The sequence below is a fragment of the Quercus suber genome, unplaced genomic scaffold, assembly GCF_002906115.3.
Source record: "Quercus suber isolate HL8 unplaced genomic scaffold, Cork oak 2.0 scaffold_39, whole genome shotgun sequence".
NCBI classification, from domain to species: domain Eukaryota; kingdom Viridiplantae; phylum Streptophyta; class Magnoliopsida; order Fagales; family Fagaceae; genus Quercus; species Quercus suber.
In genome coordinates this window covers 1,808,252-1,814,251 of record NW_027069504.1, presented here as the reverse complement: position 1 = coordinate 1,814,251, position 6,000 = coordinate 1,808,252, and the positions used below count along the sequence as shown (strand labels likewise).

General features: G+C 28.7%; 1 long non-coding RNA gene across 1 annotated transcript; it reads right to left on the bottom strand.

Annotated features, from left to right (window-relative positions):
• Window positions 1-1,216: 1,216 nt before the first annotated feature.
• Window positions 1,217-2,440, bottom strand: LOC136066574 (uncharacterized). Its single transcript, XR_010628075.1, has 2 exons — window positions 2,034-2,440; window positions 1,217-1,869 (listed from the first exon to the last, which is right to left on the bottom strand). It is a non-coding gene; the product is annotated as an uncharacterized LOC136066574 (long non-coding RNA).
• Window positions 2,441-6,000: the final 3,560 nt, after the last annotated feature.

Sequence of the window (6,000 nt, the reverse complement as noted above, 5' to 3'; positions counted from 1 at the left end):
CTGTGGCTATTTTCTTTTTTAAAAAGAAATTTTATTTGGCTAAATTAAGGTCCTCACCACTATGTATATAATTTTACATAACTCAATTTTAAAGCTCTTTTTTAAATATATATGTTTTTTTGCCTAATTATAATAACAGTCTTTAATTCTATTGCTACTTTATTTGTAATTTTTAGGTTTTACATTTGTGTAGGCTAATTCCTATTTTAAGTTTAATAAGTGTTAGAGAGGGTTGTATTTAAATAGTTTGCTTAGTGTCAAGTCAAGGAATAACATTGAAGAAATCAAGCTTGAGAAGACCCGTCCATGCAAACTACATACAAAAAGTTTATGAACCCTCGCTTTGACATTCTATTGACCCAAACTTAAACAAGTTTGCTCAATTGTGGTTTTAGTAAGAAGTTAACTATCTTTTCTAGTCTATCGACTTAACCTAAATTTTCAATGTTACTCCTTGACTCGATACCAAGCAAACTATTTAAAGAGAGCCTTCTTTCATTGAGCCTATACAAAAAATCCTTCTCCATGCATTTACAACCTTGAGCCTAATTTGATTTATTGCAAAACCACAAAAGTTTTTAAGCATACTAGTGTGTTCATTAATTTTTCCATCCAAAAGGTTCTTTAGAGCATCAAAGTTCTGACTTCTGGTAATTAGAAACAAGTACTTGTTCGTTCGTTGAGGAGATTTTTTTAGAAGAATATTGGAGTTTTGCAGCAACTACAATGGGCGGTGAATTAGCTGTTTTATTTTTTATTTTTTACTTCATCACCAAATCTGTGTGTTCTTTACCATTTTCATTAATTGCTTTTAGATTTTGGTGATACTTGTAGTGATTGTACAATAGATCAAATTTTTGACTCTGAACTTATATGAAATTTGATCACGGTCAACATGTTAATCCATTGTCTACGCGGTTGGGTTCTAAATCATATTTTTTAGTAATTATGTTTGGTATTATTCTAATTTTTTTTAAAAAAAAAAAAAAAAAACCTCTTTATCATTCTTATTTTTTTTTTCTCCCACTATCCAAAACTTGAGATTTATTCTGAATCTTCTTATTTAACAATTTTAACCTTATCATATTCTATACTTTAAATTCTATCGTATTATTTTAAACTATTTAATGAGATATTTCATGATAAATTAAAGGATGAAACAATCAAATCTTACCATGTTTATAGTAATATAAATTACCTATCATGTATAATGTGGTGGATTTAACATAACATATATTATAGTCAAAATATCTTACTGTTGATAATGTAATTCATGGTACATATATAGGAAGAGCTATTTGAAACATTTAAAAAAATGTCAAGTTAGATTACCTATTTTGTAAATGCCAATGCCACCCAGAAAGATTGGCCACTTCACTCAAAGCAGCTCGCCAAGTTTGCAGTTTCTCTGTGTTCTCCTTAAAACGTTCTTTATGCTTAGCAAAGGCTTGTGCAAAAGTTCCCATCTGCTTTCGTACATCAGATGGGTCCACTTTATAAAATATAGGTAGAACTGTCATTTCCATCTCTTTCATGCATTGAATGATCTTTCCAAGTTCATCTAAGCACCATGTCGAAGATGCATAGTTTCTTGAGAGAATAACAATAGCAAATCTCGATTCTTCTATTGCTTTGAAGAGCTCCGGAGAAATAGATTTTCCTCTTTCAAGTCTTTCTTTGTCTCTATAGGTAAAAATACCTGAACGTTGCAAAGCAGCATATAGATAATTTGTAAAACTATTACGTGTGTCTATACCTCTGAAACTAAGGAAAACGTCATAAATCCACTGTCTTGAAGAAGAAGATGACGATGTCAATGGTGAGGCTCCTTGAGTACTCATTGAAGCCGATGAAAATATGTTGGTAAATCTTGAACCATAAGAAGGATAAAAAAAAAAAGTTAGTAAAAAAACAATTTGAAGGATGTGTGCGGAAAGTAAAATAACTAGGGAAGAAGAATATGATTTAACATGGCTTTTTTTGAGGAAAGATAAATAAAAGAGATAGATGTGTTTGAAAAGTGAAAACTTAACAGATTCAAGAAATAGCAGCAGTGGTTGTAATACTCAAAAGTAGCTTGAAACAACGCTGCCTTCCGACCTTTTCTTCTCTTTCTTTTTTCTCTCTTACCAGACTGATTGATTATTCTTGAAAGCAGGTATTTGTTTCCCCCTAACAATAGAATCCTTCTTCTTTTTTTCCTTTAAACAAAATAGGTGTGCAATTGGCCCTTTTTCTTCCAGGAATCGTCCTAGCAATACAACGACAAATATACCCTCCAAATGAAAAGATAAACCTGGCCTCCCCACGTAATTGTCTTGATTAAAAGGCTGAGCATTCACGAAACACATCCTTTAGCTGTTGTGGGTCAAGTCAACAAATCTTTATCTTTCTTTTTCTTTTGTCAAGATGCCATCTCTTTCTTCTAGGCAGCTTCCAATCATCCTTCTAGGCATCTCCCAGTCAAAAGGATGACTGGAAGTTATCAAATTGATAATAAAGTAAATAAATAAAGACCATGAAGACTTCTTTTCTTTTGGCAAAACATGGTATGCAAGCATGAGGGGATCAGTCTCCAAACCCACATTTTGTTTTTTAAACATTTTAATATGTGAACTAAATTAAGTGTGTCCAGCAAATAGACTTTTTGTAATTCCAAAAAAAGCAATAAACATGATGAATATTCAAAAAATTACCTTAAAATTCAAATTTTAATAATATAGACATTATATATTTATATTTTGAAAGAAAAAACTTTAATTCTAAACTTATATAATAATTTAAACTTAATGTAACATATTATATGTGTTTCATGGAATGAGGGTGTACATTTTTTTAAAATATTATTAGATATGTTCAAATCAGTCAATTGATTACAATATATTAAAAAAAATGTGTCATTTTAATAACATCTTTTCTATTTATATAAAATAATATTATAATTAAGTAAGTTAAATCTTTTTATTAAATTACATTTTTCATATTCTTCCTCTATAGGCATCTCCCAGTCAAAAGGATGACTGGAAGTTATCAAATTGATAATAAAGTAAATAAATAAAGACCATGAAGACTTCTTTTCTTTTGGCAAAACATGGTATGCAAGCATGAGGGGATCAGTCTCCAAACCCACATTTTGTTTTTTAAACATTTTAATATGTGAACTAAATTAAGTGTGTCCAGCAAATAGACTTTTTGTAATTCCAAAAAAAGCAATAAACATGATGAATATTCAAAAAATTACCTTAAAATTCAAATTTTAATAATATAGACATTATATATTTATATTTTGAAAGAAAAAACTTTAATTCTAAACTTATATAATAATTTAAACTTAATGTAACATATTATATGTGTTTCATGGAATGAGGGTGTACATTTTTTTAAAATATTATTAGATATGTTCAAATCAGTCAATTGATTACAATATATTAAAAAAAATGTGTCATTTTAATAACATCTTTTCTATTTATATAAAATAATATTATAATTAAGTAAGTTAAATCTTTTTATTAAATTACATTTTTCATATTCTTCCTCTAAAAGAAAATTACATTTTTCACCCTTTAACTGTTGTGGGTCAAGTCAACAAATCTTTCTTTTTCTTTTTCTTTTGTCATGATGCCTTCTCTCTCTTCCAAGCATCTTCCAGTCAATAGAATGACCAGAAGTTATCAAATTGATAATAAAATAAATAAATAGAACCCTTTTCATCTTTTAGGTGTGCAAGTGGCCCTTTTCTTCTAGGAACCATCTTAGCAAAACAGACAATATATATATATATATATATAAAAGCAGAGATCTCATATGGAAAAGTATGAGATTCTGTCAAGTGGCGCATTTTATACAAAGAGAATTGAAATATCCTTAAGTGCCACGTTAGAGATAAGAACAAATTAAATATTGACTTTTTGTTTTATTTGTTTCAATATTTCAAGACTTTTCTAATTTAAAAATAAATATTCTATGTATCCTTTAGTTCAATGTTTCAGGACTTTTCATCCCTCACACATACACACAAAACTCTTTACATTTTAATTCACCATTTTCACCTCTTACATTTCTATGCCTTTATATATATCTACCCATAGCCCTTCATGCTATCCCATGTCAAATACATATAAACCAAAAACAATGTCATTTACCTTCAATCTTTTGATGATACTTACCAAGCTCTAACATTGCTATTTCATTTAATCCTAACCAGTTATGAGTTGGCTACAACCAAAGAAGGGAGCTTGCATTTTTTATTGAGTGACAATGACAATTACGATTTTGATGTTAATGTCGAATGTTGTGGATTTGGGGGTTTTGTAAATGATGTGAATGACTATGGGTATTTAGGATGTGTATTTTGTTCTATATAAACTTTTATTCTATAATATTCCTTCAATTTTTTTTTTCTCATTGCTTCAATTAAATAATTAAAATAGATATGTGTGTGCAATTTATAATTTTTGCTTTTTATGATGAACTCATTACTAATAAAATTCTATAATAATTATATTATAATGCATATACAACATTCTCTAAAACTTTAATTTTTACATAAAATATTATAATATTATATGTGCATTGCATTGCAGTGGTAACTTACTAGTTATTTATAATTGAAGGGATAAACCATTTCCCATGTAATTGGCTGATTAAAAGGCTGAGCATTCACGAATCACATCCTCTAACTGTTGTGGGTCAAGTCAACAAATCTTTCCTTTTCTCTCGTTAAGATGCATTCTCTTTCTTCTGGGCATCTTCCAGTCAAAAGGATGACTGGAAGTGATCAAATTGATAATAAAGTAAATAAATAAAGACCAAGAAGACTTCTTTTCTTATGGCAAAACAGGGCATGCAAGCATGAGGGGATCACTCCAAACCCCACATTTTGTTTTTTAAACATTTGAATATGTGAACTTAATCAAGTGTGTCCAGCAAATAGACTCTCGCAATTCCAGCTTGGTTGTTGCTTGCCTTCTCAAAGTTTATGGGTTCCGATTCTTCACCTACTATCGTTAGTTGATTTCCCTGTGTTTAGAGCTAAGCTTCTAGATTTGGATATGGAACAAGATGCACCTTCATATTTGTATTATTTTATTTTAACTATGAAATGAATCCATTTAAAATAGAGAGGATTTTTTTTTTTGGGCTAAATAAATAGAGAGGATTCTAATATGCATCTAATACTGCTAGGTCATTAAAATTTGAAATGGCATGACATTGATACTATATATATGTGTGTGTGTGTTATTAGATGGATTGAAAAGTGAGTCCAAATCTTCTCCGTTATTAAGTTAAATATATATCACTATGTATTGTTGTTAAATATAAAATATATTATTTATTTCATTACATAAAACTTATAAAAATAGAAAAAATAACACATGCACTATCTAACCAATAAATTTTACATTATGTTATTATAAAATAATTAGGGTTTGCAGCTTGTGTTTATAAATTACATAATTAGTTTAGTTCTAATATAAGCTTGAAAAAAATCAGTTCAAAATCTAATAATTGTGATCAATTGATGGGTAATAAATGTTTACCCTTGTAAGTCAATATTTGGTAGGGTTTGGCTTACCTCTTATATTTTTTTAACTGAAATTTCTTTTTATTTTAATGAAAAATAGTCACATCATCTACTAACTAAATAAAATGTAAAAATTAAAACTCACCGCTACTTACTATTGTGTATTTAAAACAAAATAACACCTCCAGTTAAAAAAATACTAGAGATAAACTGAACCCTTTTTGGTAAACCACTGAAGTAGTTCATCTCTAATATAAGATAAACAAAAAATAAAACTAGTTCACAGCAGAGTGATGGAGGTACTGCTCGCCTTGATTTATCCTTTAAGATTACATAGTTTCATCTCTTTTCAACCACTTATTGTAAGGAAAAAAAAAAGGAAGTAAAATATAGGAGTAAACTAAATGTTGAAACATAATTTTAACTAGACTCATGGAGATCTATTTCACTTTTTATGTGGATCATATATAAATATA